Genomic DNA, 20477 nt, shown 5'->3' with positions numbered 1-20477 from the left:
TGATAACACTGTATATTAATTATACTGGAATTTAAAAAATAATAATAAAATAAGGAATATTATGAATTAGCTTCACAGAATAAAGTATTTGAAATAATTATAAAATAAGAAAGTCATACAAGAAGGAGCTTATGTAAAGGTATGGGAAAAAAATGGCTAACCTTACAGAAAAATGTGCCTAAGGACAATGTGCATGTGAGGCTGCTGAAAAAACCCTCTGAGAGAAACAGACCAATAGGCAGACTAATAAATGCTCTGAGGCAAGAAAATATGATGGCAGAATAGACACGACAACTCCATTTAATGATGAGCACTTCTATAAACAGGAAGACAAAAAATATGGTGCCTGTTAGGAAAACCTAACTCCATCATAATAACGTGTCCATAAAAACGTGACTGTTTCTTGGGCCCTTGGGTGGCTCAGTTGTTTTAGCATCCGACTCTTGATTTAGGCTCAGGTCACGATATCAGGGTCATGAGATCAAGCCACATGTCAGCCTCCTGCTCAGTGCAGAGTCTGCTTGACATTCTCTCTTTCTCTCTCCCTCTGCCCCTCCTCCCACTTGCATCATCTAAATCAATCAATCAATCAATCTTTTTTTTTTAAGTTACTGTTTCCTAAGGGAAAAGAGAAAAGTACCTGCCTAGCTATCCATGACATCACCAAAGGGAGTAAGCCTTACATTCTTCAGTGTCCTGAACAAAATTCTGTGACAAGAAATTAAAAGTTAAAGTTATAGAACAAACTGACACCACGTGCCTCCTGACACAATACACTGAGAACCAAACATCATTTCAGTGATATTCCTTGACAAGAGTGCATAAACTAAATGTAATCATGAAGAAACATCACAGAAACTGAATTTCAAGGACAGTCTATAAAATGACTGATATCATCTTAAAAACTATTTTTTCTACCCAAAGAGAAATCTATGAAACTATTGCAAATTCTTGAAGGAAACTAAACATGATAGCTGAATGCAACATGATTATGGATTGGACCCTGGACCAAATTCTTTTCTTGTTTTTTAATAAATAGCACTTAATGGTATAACTGATGAAAAATGAATACGGTCTTACGAGTGAAACAAACAATTTGACAGTAATAGAAGGAAGAATATGTAATTGACACAAACCAATTAGCCAACAATACATGACTGAATATATATTTGACATGAAACAATTACAGAACAATGTGAGATTGAATATAATTGACTTGCTTTTTAACTCTGTGTTGGTTCATAAATGACACCCCGTACATTTTTGTGTTGTCATGGAACCTGAGGGAACCTTCTATTGGCTTTAATTTCTAGACAAAGTGGGCTGAGCTCTGGGACTGGCTTGGCAATGTTCCATTCCCTGCTGTCAATAAGCTGCCTTGCCCTTCCAGAGACCCCCACAGAGGGCACAAAATACTTGCATTAGTGGAATAAAGTATGTCGATTTAAATCACTAATCAAGAAGACTAAATTTAATTAATATTTCTATAAAAATGCATATTTGTTTGATTCAACCTTAATGCACATTCTTTACAACTCAGATGCAGAGTTTATTTTAGATGTAGGTATATAATTAAAATAGTGACTTGAATTTTACATTTTTAAGAGTAATTTTCAGCTGCATCATGAAACTGAATTATTTTTTATTTTATGTATCAAAAGTTAACAGAAATAAATCCTTTCAGGATTGCTGGAAAAAAAATGAATATGGTCTTACGAAACACATACTGAAGTACAGAGGATTCATGAGGCAACTTATTGTTCAATGGTTCAGAAAAAGTATATGTACACACACACATATATATATAATATGTACATATAAATATATAACTACAAATATAAAAAACATAAATATAAGCAATAATATTTCTTGATATTTACCCATAGGAGTTGAAAACATGTCTACACAAAAATCTGCATATAGATGTTTATAGAGCTTTATTCATAACTGCCAATCTTAGATGCAACCAAGTGTCCTTCTGAAGGTGAATGGATAAATAATCTGGTACATTGAAGCAATAGAATGTTATTCTGAAATGAAAATGAGCTATCCAGCCATGAAAAGACATGGAGAAACCTTAAATGCATATTACTAATGGACATAAGCCAATTCGAAAGGCTATATACTGTATGTTTCAAATCATTAACTTTCTGGAAAAGGTAAAACTATGGAGACAGTAAAGAGATCAGTGGTTGCCAGAGGCTTGGAGGAAGGGGTGAACAGGCAGAACACAGAGGCCTTTCAAGGCAGTGAAAATACTCTATATGACACTATAATGAGATTACATGTCATTATTCATTTTCCCAAGCCCACAGAATGTTTAACACCAAGAGTGAAATAATATAACTATGGACTTGGGGTGATTATTTTATGTCAGTACAGGTTCGTTAATTGTGACAAATGTACCATTCTTGTAGGGGATTTTGATTAACAGGGAAGGCTATGCATATGTAGGGGTAGGGGATATATGAGAAATTTCTATATGTTCTTCTCAAATTTGCTGTGAATGTAAAACTGCTCTTAAAAACATGTTTAGGGGCACCTGGGTGGCTCAGCCATTAAGCGCCTGCCTTCAGCTCAGGTCACGATCCCAGAAAAAAGCATGACAAAATACAGCAGCCATTCTTGATAAAAACCCTCAGCAAAGTAGGGATAGAAGGAACATACCTCAATGTCATAAAGGCCATATATGAAAGACCCATAGTTAATATCATCTTTAATAGGGAAAAACTGAGAGCATTTCCTCTATGATAAGGAACAAGATACAGATTTCCACTCTCACCATATTTAACATAGTACTGGAAGAATTAGCTTCAGCAATCAGATAAGAAAAAGAAATAAAAAGGCATCCAAATTGGTAAGGAAGAAGTCAAACTTTCAGTATTTGCAGACAACATGATACTCTATGTAGAAAACCTGGAAGACTCCATCAAAAAATTGCTAGAATATATGAATTCAGCAAAATCATAGGATATGAAATCAACATACAGAAATCTGTTGCATTTCTATACATCAATAATGAAAAAACAGAAAAAGAAATCAAGGAATTCATCTCATTTATAATTTCACCAAAACCCATATGATATGTAGGATGAAACCTAACCAAAAGAGTAAAAGATTCATACTCTGAAAACTACAGAACACTTATGAAAGAAAATTGGAAAGGACACAAAGAAATGGAAAAACATTCCACGCTCATGGACTGGAAGAATAAACATTGTTAAAATGTCTATACTAGGTCGCCTGGGTGGCTCAGTCAGTTAAGTGTCTGCCTTCGGCTCAGGTCATGATCCCAGGGTCCTGGGATCGAGCCCTGCATTGGGCTCCCTGCTCAGTGGGGAATCTACTTCTCCCCCTCCCTCTGCCCCTCCCCTTGCTTGTGTTCTCTCTGTCTCTCTGATAAATAAATAAATAAATAAATACATACATACATAAATACATAAATAAAATCTATATGACCCACAACAATGCACACATTTAATGGAATCCCTATCAAAATACCCTCAGAATTTTTCACAAAGCTGGAACAATCATAAGATTTGTGTGGAACCAGAAAAGATGCCAAGTAGCGAAAGGAATGTTGAAAAAGAAAGCCAAAGCGAGAGGCATCACAATTCCAGATGTTAAGCTGTATTACACAGCTGTAACCATCAAGACAGTGTGGTACTGGCTAAAGAACAGACACATAGATCAATGAAACAGAATAGAAAACTGAAAAATGGACCCTCAACTCTATGGTCAACTAAACTTTGACAATGCAGGGAAGAATATTGAATTGAAAAAAGCCAGTCTTCTCAAGAACTGGTATTACGAAAACCGGACAGCTAAATGCAGAAGAATGTAACTGGACCACTGACTTATACCATCCATAAAAATAAATCAAAATGGATGAAAGATCTAAATGTGAGACAGAAATCTATCAAAATCCTAGAGGAGAACACAGGCAGCACCTTCTGACCTAAGCTGTAGCAAATTCTTACTAGACACGTCACTGGAAGCAAGGGAAATAAAAGCAAAAATGAACTAATGGTACTTCCTCAAGATAAAAAGCTTTCTCACAGTGAAAGAAAACAATCAGCAAAACTAAATGGCAGCCTATGGAATGGGAGAATTATTTGCAAATGACAGACAATAAAGGGTTAGTGACCAAATTCTATAAAAAACTTATCAAACTCAATACCCAAAAACAATTAATCCAGTTAAGAAATGGGCAGAAGATATGAATAGACACTTTTCCAAAGAAGACATCCAGATGGCCAACAGACACATTAAAAGATGCTCAAAACCATTCATCATCAGGGAAATACAAATCAAATCACTATGAGATATCACCTCTACACTAGTCAGATTGGCTAAAATTAACACACACAAAAAAAACAGGTGTTGGTAAGGCTGTGAAGAAAGGGGAACCCTCTTGTGCTGTTGGTAGGAATGCAAAGTTGTGTAGTTACTCAGAAGAACAGTATGGAGGTTCCTCAACAAGTTGAAAATAGAACGTCCCTAAGATCCAGCAATTGCACTACTCGGTATTTAACCAAAGGATAGAAAAATACAGATTCAAAGGAAAACATGCACCCCAATGTTGACAGCAGCATTATCAACAATAGCTAAACTGTTGTTTGTCCAAATGAGTCCAATGAGTCCAAATGTCCATTGACTGATGAATGGATAAAGATATGGTGTGTGTGTGTGTGTGTGTGTGTGTGTGTGTGTGTGTACATACACACAATGGAATATTATTTACCCATCAAAAGGAAAGAAATCTTGTAATTTGCAATGACATGAATGGAAGTAGAGTATATTATGCTATACGAAATAAGACAGTCAGAGAAAGACCAATAACATATGATTTCACCTATATGTGGAATTTAAGAAACAAAACAGTTGAACATATGGGAGAGGCAATAAAAAAGTAAAAAGAGATTCGGTGTTAAGATGGCAGAGGAGTAGAGGACCGCTTTTACAGCCGGTCCCATGAGTCGAGTTGAATAGGTACCAGACCAGCCTGAACATCCACGGAATCAGCATGAGACGCAGGAAGATATATCTGGATCTCTACAAATGAACATCTCCAGTGCTGAGTATTGAGGCACGAAACGGGGAGCCGTGAAACAGCACACAGATATCGGAAGATAAACGGAAGGGGGAGGGAGCCGCTGCGTTTGGGCACCGGGAAGCAGTAGTCGCCTGCGCGGGGGAGCAGGCGGACTCGTGGACCAGCAACTGCGAGAGAGCAGACTGAGACCGTGACCCTGGGAATGCGCGCCACCAGACTGAAATGGAGCTCTGGTGTTCTCATTGGAACCAGACTGAGACCGGGAGCTCCGAGAGCGTGCAGGGGCGGCTGGCGGCTGGCAGCTGGTGGCTAACGGCTGGCGATGTTAGAAAAACAAAAGACAGAGACGCGCCGGCCCTGGAAGTGAGGGCTGGGACGCCAGGTGTGGGGTGCACACCCCAGGACACTGCAGGGTTGAGCAGCACCAACAGAAACAGTGTTAAAGTGGCCAGAACATCAGTGGAGAACGGTCCGCAATCCCTCTGTTCTGAGACAGGGAATGAGATTCGGCCACTGCTACTCTGAGTCTCAGAAGAGGCACAGCAAACCGCCAAGGAAAGGCACCAGAGAACAAAAGCCTGGAAATACCAGCTCACAGTGTGCCCACCCCCATCCCAACTCGCAGGGGACACGGAGACTCTACCCAAACAGGGTTGTTTGAGTATCGGCGTGGCAGGGCCCTCCCACAGAAGGCAGGCTGAAAAATCAAGAAGGCGACATCCTTAAAATCCCTAGAAAACAAGGGCGCACGGCCTGGGTCCCGGTCAATAATTTGGGCTCTGGACAACCCCGCAACCTCTCCTCATCAGAATGACGAGAAGGAGAAATCCCCCCCAGCAAAGAAAAGACAATGAGTCTGTGGCCTCTGCCACAGAACAAATGGATATGGATATAACCAAATTATCAGAAATGGAATTCAGAGTAACAATCGTCAATATGATGTGTAGACTTGAAAAAAGTATTAACGAAAATGTTAATGAGAATATAGAATCTCTAAGGGCAGAAATGAGAGGGAATCTGGCAGAAATTAAAAATTCTGTTCTGGGGAGGAGTTAAGATGGCGGAGGAGTAGGGGAACCCTTTTTCAGCCGGTCCCCCGAGTCGAGCTGGATAGGTACCAGACCAGCCTAAACAACCATGGAACCAGCCTGAGACGCAGGAAGACGCATCTGGATCTCTACAAATGAACATCTCCAGCGCTGAGTATTGAGGTACGAAGCGGGGAGCCATGAAACCGTGCACAGATATTGGAAGATAAACGGAAGGCGGAGGGAGCCGCCGCGTTCGGGCACCGGGAAGCGGTAGCCACTTGCACGGGAGAGCGGGCGGGGCTCGCGGACGGCACCCACAAAACAGCAGACTGAGACCGTGAGCCAGGTGCGCTAGCCACCAGGCATCTCGCGGAACACCGGAATCCTGGTGTGCTCACTGGATCCAGACTGAGACCGGGAGCTTCCGGAGTGTGCACGGGGCGGCTGGCAGAGTTAGAAACACAAAGGAGAGAGACGCGCCGGCCCTGGAAGTGAGGGCTGGGACGCCTGGTGTGGGGCGCACATCCCGGGACGCTGCAAGGTTGAGCAGCACCAACAGTAATAAAGTTAAAGTGGCCAGAACATTAGTAGAGAACGGGCCACAATCCCTCTGTTCTGTGACAGAGCCTGAAATTTGGCTGCTGCTGCTCTGACTCTCAGAAGAGGCACAGCAAACCGCCAGGGAAAGCCGCCAGAGAAAAAAGCCTGGAAATACCGGCTCAGGGAGTGCCCATCCCCATCCCCCCTCGCAGGGGACAGGGAGACTCTACCCAAACAGGGTTGCCTGAGTATTGGCGCGGCAGGCCCCTCCCCCAGAAGGCAGGCTGAAAAATCAAGAAGCCCACAACCCGGGCGCCTGGGTGGCGCAGTCATTGAGCGCCTGCCTTTGGCTTAGGGCCTGATCCCGGCGTTCCGGAAAGGAGTCCCTCATCGGGCTCCTCCGCTGGGAGCCTGCTTATTCCTCTCCCACTCCCCTGCTTCTGTTCCCTCTCTCGCTGGTTGGCTGCCACATAAATAAATAAATAAAATCTTTAAAGAAGAAGCCCACATTCCTAAGATCCCTTTAAAACAAGGGGCAGGGCCTGGGACGCAGTCAATAATTTGGGCTCTGGACAACCCCGCAACCTCTGCTCATCAGAATGACAAGAAGGAGAAGCCCCCTCCCAGCAAAGAAAAGACAGTGAGACTGTGGCCTCTGCCACAGAAATAATGGATATGGATGTAACCAAAGTATAAGAAATGGAATTCAGAGTAACGATGGTCAAAATGATGAGTAGAATTGAAAAAACTATTAACAAAAAGGTTACTGAGAATATAGAATCCCTAAGGACAGAAAGGAGAGCGAACCTGACAGAAATTAAAAATTCTATGAGCGAAATGCAGGCAAAACTAGAGGCTCTGACGGCCAGGGTCACAGAAGCAGAGGAAAGGGTTAGTGAATTGGAGGATGGGTTAATAGAGAAAAACACAAAATAGAAGCTGCTCTTAAAATAATCCAAGCCCACGAATGTAGGTTACGGGAGATTATTGACTCAATGAAACGATCCAGTGTTAGAATCATTGGCATCCCCGAGGGGGTGGAGAGAAACAGAGGTCTAGAAGAGATATTTGAACAACTTGTAGCCGAAAACTTCCCTAATCTAGCGAGGGAAACAAACATTCGTGTCCAAAAGGCAGAGAGGACCCTCCCAAGCTCAACCATGACAAACCTACGCCACGTCACGTCATAGTGCATTCGCAAATATGAGATCCAAGGACACAGTATTGAAAGCGGCCAGGGCAAAGAAATTTCTCACGTACCAAGGCAAAGGCATCAGAATTACGTCAGACCTGTCTACACAGACCTGGAATGAGAGAAAGGGTTGGGGGAGCATTTTTAAAGCTCTTTCAGAGAAAAACATGCAGCCAAGGATCCTTTATCCAGCAAGGCTGTCATTCAGAATTGATGGAGAAATAAAGACATTTCAGAATCGCCAGTCACTAACCAATTTCGTAACCACGAAACCAGCCCTACAGGAGATATTACGGGGGGTTCTATAAAAGTAAAAAGGCCCCAAGAGTGATACAGAACAGAAAGTCACAGCCAAAACAAACAAAGACTTTACTGGCAACATGGCATCATTAAAATCATATCTCTCAGTACTCAGTCTTAATGTGAATGGTTTGAACCTTCCCATAAAGCCACAGGGTTGCAGATTGGATAAAAAGAAATGACCCATCCATTTGCTGTCTACAAGAGACTCATTTCGAACCCAAAGATGCATTCAGACTGAGAGTAAGGGGATGGAGTACCATCTTTCACGCAAATGGACCTCAAAAGAAAGCTGGGGTAGCAATTCTCATATCAGATAAATTGGATTTTAAACTACAGACTATAGTTAGAGACGCAGAAGGGCACTATATTATTTTTAAAGGAAGTATTCAACAAGTGGATATGACAATTATAAATATATTGCCACCAACAGGGGAGCAGCAGATACACAAACCAATTCTTAACCAGAATAAAGAGACATATAGATAAAAATACATTAATAGTAGGGGACCTCAACACTCCACTCTCAGAAATAGACAGAACACCCTGGCAAAAACTAAGCAAAGAATCAAAGGCTTTGAATGCCATACTCGACGAGTTGGACCTCTTAGATATATATAGAACACTACACCCCAGAACAAAAGAATACTCATTCTATTCTAATGTCAATGGAACATTCTCAAGAATAGACCATGTTCTGGGAAACAAAACAGGTCTCAACCGATACCAAAAGATTCAATTATCCCCTGCATATTCTCAGACCACAACGCTCTGAAATTGGAACTCAACTACAAGGAAAAATTTGGAAGAAACTCAAACACTTGAAGACTAAGAACCATCCTGCTCAGGAATGACTCGATAAACCAGGAAATCAAAAATCAAATTAAACAATTTATGGAGACCAATGAGAATGAAAATACAACAGTCCAAAACCTATGGGATACTGCAAAGGCGGTCCTAAGGGGGAAATACATAGCCATCCAAGCCTCACTCAAAAGAATAGAAAAATCTAAAATGCAGTTTTTATATTCTCACCTCAAGAAGCTTGAACAGCAACAGAGGGACAGGCCTAATCCACACACGAGGAAGCAGTTGACCAAAATTAGAGCTGAAATCAATCAATCAGAAACCAGAAGTACAGTAGAGCAGATCAACAGGACTAGAAGCTGGTTCTTGGAGAGAATCAATAAAATTGACAGACCACTGGCAAGACTTATCCAAAAGAAAAGAGAAAGGACCCAGATTATTAAAATTATGAATGAAAAAGGAGAGGTCACGACGAGCACCATTGAAATAGGAAGGATTATTAGAAATTTTTATCAACAGCTATATGCCAATAAACTAAGCAATCTGGAAGAGATGGAATCCTTCCTGGAAACCTATAAACTACCAAGATTGAAACAGGAAGAAATTGATTTCTTAAACAGGCCAATTAATTATGACGAAATTGAGTCAGTGATAAACAACCTTCCAAATAACAAAACTCCAAGCCCGGACGGTTTTCCTGGAGAATTCTACCAAACATTCAAAGAAGAAATAATACCTATTCTCCTAAAGCTATTTCAAAAAATAGAAACAGAAGGAAAGCTACCAAACTCATTCTATGAGGCCAATATTACCTTGATCCCCAAACCAGGCAAAGACCCCCTCAAAAAAGAGAATTACAGACCGATCTCCCTAATGAATATGGACGCCAAAATCCTCAACAAGATACTTGCTAATAGAATCCAACAGTACATTAAAAGGATTATCCATCACGATCAAGTGGGATTCATACCTGGGATGCAAGCGTGGTTCAATATTTGCAAATCAATCAGCGTGATACATCATATCAACAAGAAAAGACTCAGGAACCATATGATCCTCTCAATCAATGCCGAAAAAGCATTTGACAAAATACAGTATCCTTTCCTGATTAAAACCCTTCAGTTGTAGGAATAGAAGGTACATTTCTCAATCTCATAAAAGCCATCTATGAAAAGCCTACAGCAAATAGCATTCTCAATGGGGAAAAGCTGGAAGCCCTTTCCTTAGGATCAGGAACACAACAAGGATGCCCACTCTCACCACTATTGTTCAACATAGTAGTAGAAGTCCTTGCAACAGCAATCAGACGACAAAAAGGGATCAAAGGTATCCAAATCTGCAAAGAAGAAGTCAAAGTGTCTCTCTTCGCAGATGACATGATACTGTATATGGAAAACCCAAAAGAATCCACACCCAAACTATTAGAAGCTATAGAGCAATTCAGTAATGTGGCGGGATACAAAATCAATGCTCAGAAATCAGTTGCATTTCTATACACGAATAATGAGACCGAAGAAACAGAAATTATGGAATCCATTCCATTTACAATAGCACCAAAACCCATACGTTACCTTGGAATTAACTTAACCGGAGACGTGAAGGACCTATATTCTAGAAACTATAAATCACTCTTAAAAGACATTGAGGAAGACATAAAAAGATGGAAAGATATTCCATGCTCATGGATCGGAAGAATTAACATAGTTAAAATGTCCATGCTACCCAGAGCAATCTACACTTTCAATGCTATCCCGATCAAAATACCGAGGACATTTTTCAAAGAACTGGAAGAAACAGTCCTTAAATTTGTATGGAAACAGAAAAGGCCCCGAATCTCCAAGGAACTGTTGAAAAGGAAAAACAAAGCTGGGGGCATCACAATGCTGGATTTCCAGCTGTACTACAAAGCTGTGATCACAAAGACAGTATGGTACTCGCACAAAGACAGACAGATAGAGCAAGGGAACAAAATAGAGAACCCAGAAATGGACCCTTGGTTCTTTGGACAACTAATCTTTGATAAAGCAGGAAAAAACATCCGGTGGGAAAAAGTCTCTTCAATAAGTGGTGCTGGGAAAATTGGACAGCTACATGCAAAGGAATGAAACTTGACCACTATGTCACACCATACACAAAAATAAACTCCAAATGGATGAAAGACCTCGATGTGAGACAGGAATCCATCATAATCCTAGAGGAGAACATAGGCAGCAACCTCTATGACATCGGCCAAAGCAACCTTTTTCATGACACATCTCCAAAGGCAAGAGAAACAAAAGCAAAAATGAACTTGTGGGAGTTCATCAAGAAAAAAAGTTTCTGCACAGCCACGGAAACAGTCAAAAAAACTAAGAGGGAGCCCATGGAATGGGAGAATATATTTGCAAATGACACTACAGATAAAAGACTTGTACCCAAGATCTACAAAGAACTTCTCAAACTCATTACACGAGAAACAAATAAACAAATCATAAAATGGGCAGAAGATATGAACAGACACTTTTCCAATGACGACATACAAATGGCGAAGAGACACTTGAAAAAGTGTTCAAAATCTTTGCCATCAGGGAAATTCAAATCAAAAGCACACTGAGATACCACCTTACGCCAGTTAGAATGGCAAAAATAGACAAGGCAAGAAACAACAACTGCTGGAGAGGATGTGGAGAAAGGGAATCCCTCCTACATTGTTGGTGGGAATACAAGTTGGTAGAGCCACTCTGGAAAACAGTGTGGAGGTCCCTTAACAAGTTAAAAATTGAGCTACCCTATGACCAAGCTATTGCACTACTGGGTATTTACCCCAAAGATACAGACGTAGTGAAGAGAAGGGCCATATGCTCCCCAATGTTCATAGCAGCATTGTCCACAATAGCTAAATCGTGTAAGGAACCGAGATGCCCTTCAACAGATGACTGGATTAAGAAGATGTGGTCCATATATAGAATGGAATATTACTCAGCTATCAGAAAGAATGATTTCTCAACATTTGCTGCAACATGGACGGCACTGGAGGAGATAATGCTAAGTGAAATAAGTCAAGCAGTGAAAGACAATTATCAAATGGTTTCTCTCATCTATGGAACATAAGAAGTAGGAAGATCTGTAGGAGAAGAAAGGGAAGAAGAAAGGAGGGGTAAAAGGGAGGGGGAATGAAGCATGAGAGTCTATGGACTCTGGGAAACAATCTGAGGGCTTCAGAGGGGAGGGAGGTGGGGGAATGGGATAGACTGGTGATGGGTAGTAAGGAGGGCACGTACTGCATGGTGCACTGGGTGTTATACGCAACTAATGAATCATGGAACTTTACTTCAAAAACCAGGGATGTACTGTATGGTAACTATCATAATATATTTTTAAAATATTATTAAAAATAAATAAATAAATAGAGAATATTGAGAGTTCTTTGTAATATTCTAAAAATTTTTTTGAATTTTTAAATTAGATCAAAATAAAAAGTTTACAAGAGATGAGTTAAGATGGTGTTGTAATTGGGGGACCCTATGCTTCCCTTGTTCCTTGAACATAGCTAAATTAATATCAAATCATTCTGAACACCCAAGAAATTGATGTGAGAACTGGGAGAAGAAACTGTACATCTAGAGGGGAAAAAGCAGCTGCATCATGGAGGATAGGAGCTGCAGACAGGTGATTTGGGGGAGAAGAGAATTCCAGGTGCTTTGGAGGGGAAGGAGGCCATATCACAGAGTAAGGAGTGAGAGAGAGAGAAACCAACATGCAGGGGATTACAGAAGAAAGACACTTCCCCAAAACCACTGACTGAAAAAAGAGAGGGGCTGATTATTTTAAGTTTTTATAAGCAGTGCAGCTCAAAATCTGAAGTTTCAGAAGTCTGCGCCATCGCTGGAGTTGTGCCAAGTGGGCACAGTAGTGTTCATCTAGGGAAGAGGGCAGAGGCCCAGAAGTGGACTGTATGGTCTGAGGATACCCTCTGTTGCACTGGGAGAGAAAGTTTTCCTCTATGGAATGCTTTTGGAAGAGGTAACATATCCTGAGAGGGGATGAAACAGACAATGGGCACCATTGAGCAGCACTGTTAATTAGCATATCAGCAGAGGAACCTGTTGAGGGCAGCAAACCTGCATGTTGGCTTTAGGCTGAACTTTACCATAAATTCCGAAACTCTATAGCTGTGCAACTGCTTTACTGGGACAAACTGACATGAGCCACAGTGCAGCGAGACCTTTCCCCAAGGAATCATTGTGGGTTTGCACCCTGCCAGGCTCCTAAAATTTGGAGTTTTGAAACCCAGCTGCACCCCTGAAATAAAACACAAGAACACTGTGCCAACAGGCAGGTAGATTGCGCAGACACAGGCATGGTTCTGATGGAATCCTAGGACACAGAAGGGGAGATTGTTTGCTCTTCGGAGAGGGGATCCTGAACAGGAGCAGGCACAAACTCCCTCTCTGGAGACTTGACAGTGTGGTGAGACCATTTCCCTCCAACCCATCAGTACAGACAGACCTGAGTGAACAACACAGCACCCCCAGTGGAGGCTGGAGCTGCTTACAACAATCCCCACCCCACTATACCTTGCAGGGGCCTCTCCACTAGGACAAGTCCACCTGAGAACCAGTGCAGCAGACCCCTCCCCCAAAAGACCAGCACAAACCCCCTGCACAAACAAAGTCTATTGATCATAGAGTACTGCAAAACTTCAGCTTTGGGGAAGATAGAATTTAGCCTTTTCTAACAAGCACACCAAAACACACCTAGTTAAAATCCGCCACACAACGTCCAACATCCAAACACTCCGCAGTGAAGGCAAGGAGAAACTCTGAAGAGGACTGACTGGGAAGGAAGAGCCAAAACACAGCAGCAGAGTACACACGGCATACACCAAAAAAACTTCCTGAAGAGCCAAGCCCTGGACAGTATATGACCTCTTCTTAATTTAGTCATTACTCTCAGGAGCAGAAAACGTAACAGGCTTTCTGAACACACAGAAGACAGATTATCTACGTAAAATGCCAAGATGGAGGAATCCATCCCACAAGAAAGACCAAGAGGTAATGGCAAGTGATCTAATCAAAACAGGTATAAGTAATATGCCTGAACAAGAATCTTAAGGATACTAGCTGGCCTTGAGAAAACCATAGAAGACACTAGGGAGTACCTTACTGCAGAGATAAAAGATCTACAAACTAGTCAGGCAGAAATAAAAAAGCTATAACCACGATGCACAACTGACTGGATGGAATGACCAGGATGGAAGAAGGTGAGGAACAAAGCAATCATATTAGAAGAGAAAATTATGGAAAATAATGAAGTTGAAAAGAAGGAAAGAAAAATATTGGATCATGAATGTAGACTTAGGGAACTCAGTGACTCCATAAAGTGTAATAACATTTGTATCATAGGAGTCCCAGAAGAAGAAGAGAGGGAAAAAGGGGAAGAAGGTTTAGTTGAAGGAATTATAGCTGAAAACTTCCCTAAACTGGAGAAGGACATAGGCATCGAAATCCAGGAGTCATAAAGAACTCCCATCAAAATCAACAAAAGCAAGCCAACACCAAGATATAGCATAGTGAAATTTATAAAATACACTGATAAGGAAAGAATCTTGTAAGCAGCAAGGGGAAAAAATTCCTTAACCTAGAAGGTTTGCATCAGATCGATCCACAGAAAGTTGGCAGGCCAGAAGAAAGTGGCATGATATATTCAATGTGCTGAATGGGAAAAATATGCAGCCAAGAATTCTTTATCCAGCAAGGCCATCATTCAGAATGGAGAGATAAAGAGTTTCCCAGACAAACGAAAAATAAAGGAGTTCATGACCACTAAGCCAGCTGTGCAAGAAATTTTAAGGGGGACTGTTTGAGTAGGAAAAAAAAGACCAAAGCAACAAAGACTAGAAAGTCAGAAATAACAACTTTACAGTTAATACAATGGCACTAAATTCACATCTATCAGTAATCGGTCTGAATGTAAATGGCCTATACTCTCCAATCAAAAGACAAAGGGTATCAGAATGGATAAAAAACAAGACTCATCTATATGCTGCTTGCGAGAGACACATTTTAGAACTAAAGACACCTGCAGATTGAAAGTGAGGGGATGGAGAGCCATTCATCACACTAATGGATGTCAAAAGAAAGCCAGAGTGTCAATATTTACATCAGAAAACTAGATTTTAAACCAAAGACTGTAAAAAGAGATGAAGAAGGGCACTATATCATGATTAAGGGATCTATCCAACAAGAATTTCTAACAATTGTAAATATTTATGCCCCAACGTGGGACTCAAATATGTAAATCCAACAAACATAAAGAAACTCACTGACAATACTACTATAATACTAGGGACTTTAATACCCCAACTTAGAACAATGGACAGATCATCTGGGCAGAAAATCAAAAGGAAAAAAATGGCTTTGAATGACACACTGGACCAGATGGACTTAACAGATATATTCATAACATTTCATCCTAAAGCAGCAGAATACACATTCTTTTCAAGTGCAGATAGACCATTCTCCAGAATAGATCACATACTGGGTCAAAAATTAGGCCTCAACAAGTACAAAAAAAAGAATGAGATCATACTGTGCATAACAGGCCGCAATGTTATGAAATTCAGAGTCAACCACAAGAAAAAATTTGGAAAGACCACAAATTCAGGGAGATGAAAGAACATCCTAATAAGAATGAATGGGTTAACCAGGAAACTAAACAGGAAATTAAAAAGTACATGGAAGCAAATGAAAGTGAAAACACAATAGTTCAAAACCTTTGGGACACAGCAATGGCTGTCCTAAGAGGAAAGTACATTATAATACAGGCCTACCTCACCAAACAAGAAAAGTCTCAAATATGCAACCTAACCTTACATGTAAAGGAGCTACAAAAGGAGCAGAAAATGAAGCCTAAAGCCAACAAAAGAAGAGAAATAATAAAGATCAGAGCAGAAGTAAAAGATATAGAAACAGAAAAAAAAAACCAAAAAACAGAACAGATCAATGAAACTGAGAGCTGGTTCTTTAAAAGAATTAAGAAAATTGAGGGGCGCCTGGGTGGCACAGCGGTTGGGCGTCTGCCTTCGGCTCAGGGCGTGATCCCGGCGTTGTGGGATCGAGCCCCACATCAGGCTCCTATGCTATGGGCCTGCTTCTTCCTCTCCCACTCCCCCTGCTTGTGTTCCCTCTCTCGCTGGCTGTCTCTATCTCTGTCAAAGAAAGAAAGAAAGAAAGAAAGAAAGAAAGAAAGAAAGAAAGAAAGAAAGAAAGAAAGAAGAAAATTGATAAACCCCTACCTAGACTTATCAAAAAGAAGAGAAAGGAACAAATAAAATCACAGCTGAAAGATGAGAGATCACAACCAACACCACAGAAATACAATTACAAGAGAATATTATGAAAAGTTATATTCCAACAAATGCACAATCTGGAACAAATGGAAAAATGCCTAGAAACATACAAACTACCAAAACTGAAACAGGAAGAATTAGAAAATTTGAACAGACCCATAATCAGCAAGGAAATTCAATCAGTAATCAAAAATGTACCAACATCAAGGCATCAATCCCATTTGCAATAGCACCAAAAACCATAAGCTCCCTAGGAATAAACCTAACCAAAGAGGTAAACGTTCTGTACTCTGAAAACTATGGAACACCTATGAAAGAAATTGAAAAGGACACAAAGAAATGGAAAAACTTTCCATGCTCATAGAGTGGAAGAACAAACGTTATAATGTCTATACTACCCAAAACAACCTACACTTTTAATGCAATCCCTATTAAAATACCACCAGCATTTTTCACAGAGCCAGAACAATTTGTATGGAACAACAAAAGACTCAGAATAGCCAAAACAACTGTGAAAAAGAAAAGCAAACCTGGAGACATCATGATTCCGGACTTCAAGCTATATTATGAAGCTGTAGTCATCAAGATAGTATGGCACTGGCACAAAAACAGACACATAGATCAATGGAACAGAATAGAGAACCCATAAATGGACTTTCAACTCTATGGTCCACTAATCTTCAAAAAAGCAGGAAAGAATATTCAAGGGAAAAAAAGACAGTCTCTTCAATAAATGGTGCTGGGAAAATTGGACAGCTAGCTATATACAGAAGAATGAAACTCTACCATTATCTGACACCATCCACAATGATGACTCAAAATGGATGAGAAACCTAAATGTGAGACAGGAATCCATCAAAATCCTAGAGGAGAACACAGGCAGCAACCTCTGTGACCTTAGCCACAGCATCTTCTTGCTAGACATGTCTCCAAAGGCAAGAGAACCAAAGGCATAAGCGAACTACTGGGACTTCATCAAGATAAAAATTTCTACAAGGTAATGGAAACAATCAACAAAACTAAAAGGCAATGTACAGTATGGGAGAAGATTTTTGTAAAGGACATAGCAGATAAAACTCTATTACCCAAAATCTATAATAACTTATCAAACTCAACACCCAAAAAATAAATAATCTAGTTAAAAATTGGGCAAAAGACATGAACAGATATTTTTCCAAAGAAGAGATACAGGTGGCTAATAGACACATTGAAAAGATGCTCAATATCACTCATCACATCAGGGAAATACAAATCACAACCAGGATGATATGCCACTTCACAACTATCAGAATGGCTAAAATTAACAACACATGAAACAACAGATGTTGGTGAGCATGTGAAGCAAGGGGAACCCTCCTAGACTGTAAATGGGAATGCAAAGTGGTGCATTCACCCTGGAAAACAGTATGGAGGTTCCTCAAAAAGTTAAAATAGAACTACTAGGTATTTAAACAAAGGGTACGAAAATACAGATTCGAAGAGGCACATGCTCCTCTATGTTTATAGCAGCATTATCAATAGTAGCCAAACTATAGAAAGAGCCCAAATATCCATCTACTGTTGAATGGATAAAGAAGATGTGGTATATATATATATATATGTGTGTGTGTGTGTGTGTGTGTATCTATATATATAATATAAATAATGGAATATTACTCAGCTATCAAAAAGAATGAAATCTTGCCATTTGCAATGATGGAGATGGAGCTAGAGTATATTATGCTAAACGAAATAAGTCAGAGAAAGACAAATACCATTTGGTTTCACTCATACATGGAATTTAAGAAAGAAAACAGATGAACATATAGGAAAGGAGAAAAGAAAAAGAAAGGGAAGCAAACCATAAGAGACTCTTACCTATGGAGAATAATCTCTGTTGGAGGGAGGTCGGTGGGGTATGGGCTAGATGGTTGATGGGTATTAAGGAGGACACTTGTGATGAGCACTGGGTATTACATGTAAGTGATGAATCACTAAATTCTTCTCCTGAAACTAATGTTAAATAACAGGAATTTAAATAAATACTTGAGATAAAAAAAGAACAACAACAAAAATAATATAAAAAGTTAAAAAACTCAAATATAAATATCAGGAATAATTCCATCATTCAATAGTGTGTGTGTGTGTATACATATATATATTTCTATGTAGTTAATGAAAGAAATGTTTTATATGGCCAAAATCTTTTGGAATGAGAAGCTCATATATAGTTTTGTTTTTTCTTATCAGAAAGATAAAAAAAAAACATTTTAAAGCAGAAAATAAGATGAAGTTTAACTGTAATGGGACTAATGATATCACAGTCTGATTTTTACAAAAGAGCCCCATGTAAATTAAACAAACTCATGAGTCAAAAGAGAAATCATAAGAGAAATTATAATTGAATTATCATAAAATACTACATATAAAAATATGTGAAATTCCTTCAACATCATATGTAGTGGAAGATTTATAGTCATAAATTCTTATTTTAGACATGGAGCTTGATAATTGTTGGGCTAAAAGTCCAGAAGAAAAATTAGAAAAAGAGCAAACATAAAGCAAGTAAACAAAATAATACAGATTAAAGCAAAGATTTTAAAAACAAAATAGTCAATGGTGAGGGTGATGAAACCAAAATCAGAAAATATATTAGAAAATTGATTGCTGTAACTTATCACATGGTCACACTCTCAAATTAATGGAGAAAAACCATATTCCTTCATAATTAAAAAGTCTCAGCATACTAAGAATAGAAATGAACAGACTTTGCTTCCTGAAGAAGCAAATCTAAAAATGGTGAAACATTTGCAGAATTTCCTTGTAAATTCAAAAGTAAGAGAAGAAAATCCTCCATTACTGTTATTGTTTCTCATTGAACTGAAGATCCTAACTGACAGAGTAAGACAAGCTAAAAAATAAATATTGACAAGAAACTGCCATTATTCACAATATCATTAATAGATAATCCAAGAAAATCTATAAATTATCAGAACAAACAGAATTCAGAAAGACTGTAGCATATAAAATCAATATGTAAAGATACCAATCATGTTCCCATTTATCAGCAAAAAATCATAACGTGTGGTTTTAGACACACTTATACATTTCCCAGTAAAAACAAAAACTATAAGGTAATTAGGAATGAGTCTAACAAAGCAGCTTATAAATAACATTATTATTATTATATGGTATATATGGTTTCATATAATGTAGAAAAGAGTTTCAATTTTCCTATTTAGTGCTAGCTTTGTTTTTTGTTTGGCTATTTCTTTTTACAACTCTTATTCTTCTTCCTCCCTTGGTAAGTTTTTGGTAAATAAATTACCTTAAAAAACACAATTACCTGGTGCAGCACATCAGAAAAAGCAGGGCAACATTGTCAGTCATCTTCATTATCTTCACTAGGTGAACCATTTTATGAATGTACCAAGGATATGGAGTCATTCTGCAATCCCTCAGAGACTGAAAAATAGTAAAATAAGGTAAAATCATTTCCTCTGTTATTGTACATCTCTTTTCCCTGGCCTCCTCAAGTCCTTATGATCCACCATGGTCCCATTTCTATTATACATTCCTGTAAAAGTTATATGGATATTATTAAAAGAGGTCTATTACAAATTAAGATCATAGATTCTGGAAGCCCTTTAGAACAGGGCCTAGTACACAAAAAATGTTCAGTAAATATGTGCTATTATTATAATTTTCAATGATCTGAATCACTAGAGGAAATTATGTAGCTCTTGAACTTTTTGCCTTGAACAATCTCCTTTGTTTCCTATCTGAGCAGCGCTATCCCTATGATGTGTGAAACAAAGGCAGAAGAAAAATTAATGACATTTCCTGACTACCTACAGCCCACCGACAAGTCCTTGAAACAGACAGAGTGACATTCCTCTAGGGACTCAACTGCTTCTATGTTAATACTTTGCTAAGGGCAAAAGGCAGTCCTAGCCTGACACCCTCCTCCCCACTAGGATCCTGTAAATCTACTTTAATGTATAAAAATTCCTTTGCTGGGGCACCTGGGTGGCTCAGTCATTAAGCATCTGCCTTCAGCTCAGGGCCTGATCCCAGGGTCCTGGGATCAAGCCCCCCCATCGGGCTCCCTGCTCTGCTGGGAGCCTGCTTCTTCCTCTCCCACTCCCCCTGCCTGTGTTCCCTCTCTCTCTGGCTGTTTCTCTCTATCAAATAAATAAATAAAATATTTTTTAAAAATTCCTTTGGAAACTTCCTTTATCT

The 20477-nt window shown here is 39.5% G+C and overlaps 1 protein-coding gene across 2 annotated transcripts in view; it reads right to left on the bottom strand.

Annotated features, from left to right (window-relative positions):
* NBDY (negative regulator of P-body association) overlaps positions 1–20477 on the bottom strand; it is a 159574-nt gene that overhangs the window by 130151 nt on the left and 8946 nt on the right. Inside the window, exons 2-3 of one of the 2 annotated variants that reach the window (XM_057312085.1) lie at positions 19582–19700; positions 18114–18248 (exon numbers count right to left, since the gene is read on the bottom strand). The gene's annotated coding sequence lies outside the window, so the exon portion shown is untranslated. The remainder of the gene's footprint in view (positions 1–18113; positions 18249–19581; positions 19701–20477) is intronic. The other variant, XM_026489354.4, reaches the window with a different exon arrangement.

This window comes from Ursus arctos, chromosome X (genome assembly GCF_023065955.2).
Source record: "Ursus arctos isolate Adak ecotype North America chromosome X, UrsArc2.0, whole genome shotgun sequence".
Taxonomy (NCBI): domain Eukaryota; kingdom Metazoa; phylum Chordata; class Mammalia; order Carnivora; family Ursidae; genus Ursus; species Ursus arctos.
Note: the sequence above shows the minus strand (reverse complement) of the source record. Positions and strands in the feature narration are given on the sequence as shown.